The sequence below is a fragment of the Otolemur garnettii genome, unplaced genomic scaffold, assembly GCF_000181295.1.
Source record: "Otolemur garnettii isolate 467f Iridium unplaced genomic scaffold, OtoGar3 scaffold00066, whole genome shotgun sequence".
Taxonomy (NCBI): domain Eukaryota; kingdom Metazoa; phylum Chordata; class Mammalia; order Primates; family Galagidae; genus Otolemur; species Otolemur garnettii.
In genome coordinates, this window is record NW_003852461.1 from 1,053,958 (window position 1) to 1,054,869 (window position 912).

Consider the following 912-nt stretch of genomic DNA (forward strand, 5'->3'; position numbering starts at 1 on the left):
TCAATATGAATTCATTCTTAAATCTATTAAGTATGAGTTTGATCAACCGTCGTGTTTTATTTTTCTGCTCAAATTGCCACAGTTCTGCCGACAGGAGTGCCTTAAGGCTGGCTTCTGATTCCCTTTGACATGATCTGTTAGTTTCTACTCTTTGGCACAACAAAATATCCCAGGCTCATCTTGTCAATTCTTGGCTTATTCCAGGCTTGAAATCAGCCATTCTTCCAAACAGCCTTGGTATCCATTAATGGTGAAGGTACTTGGAGACCACAATTTGGGTACGTGATATGCCCACTGATACATGGATGTGGCTGCTTCTATTTTTTCAGTGGACAAACTTTAGAAATATATATTTTATTATTTTATTTAATTTTATTTTCAGAGAGAGGATCTCACTCTGTTGCCTAGGCTAGAGTTCAGTGGCATCATCATAGCTCACTGCAACCTCAAACTCCTGGGCTTAAGCAATCCTCTTGCATTCAGCCTCTTGAGTGGCTATAGTGCACACCACTACACCCAGCTAATTTTTCAATTTTTTGTAGAGACAGTGTCCTGCTCTGGCTCAGGCTGGTCTTGCACTCCTGGCCTCAAGCAAACCTCCCTCCTCAGGCTCCCCCAAATACTAGGATTATAGATGTGTGCCACTGTGCCCAGCCAAAACATGTATTCTTAAAGTTGAGTGAGTTTATACTGATATTTTCAATTAAAATTAAATCAGATAGGCATTTTCTTAATTACTTTGATTTTATACTTGCATTTCTTTTTGTTTTTGTATTTTATTTTATTTTTTAGAGAGAGTCTCACTTTATTGCCCTTGGTAGAGTGCTGTGGAGTCACAGCTCACAGCAACCTCCAACTCCTGGGCTTAGGCAATTCTCTTGCCTCAGCCTCCCAAGTAGCTGGGACTACAGG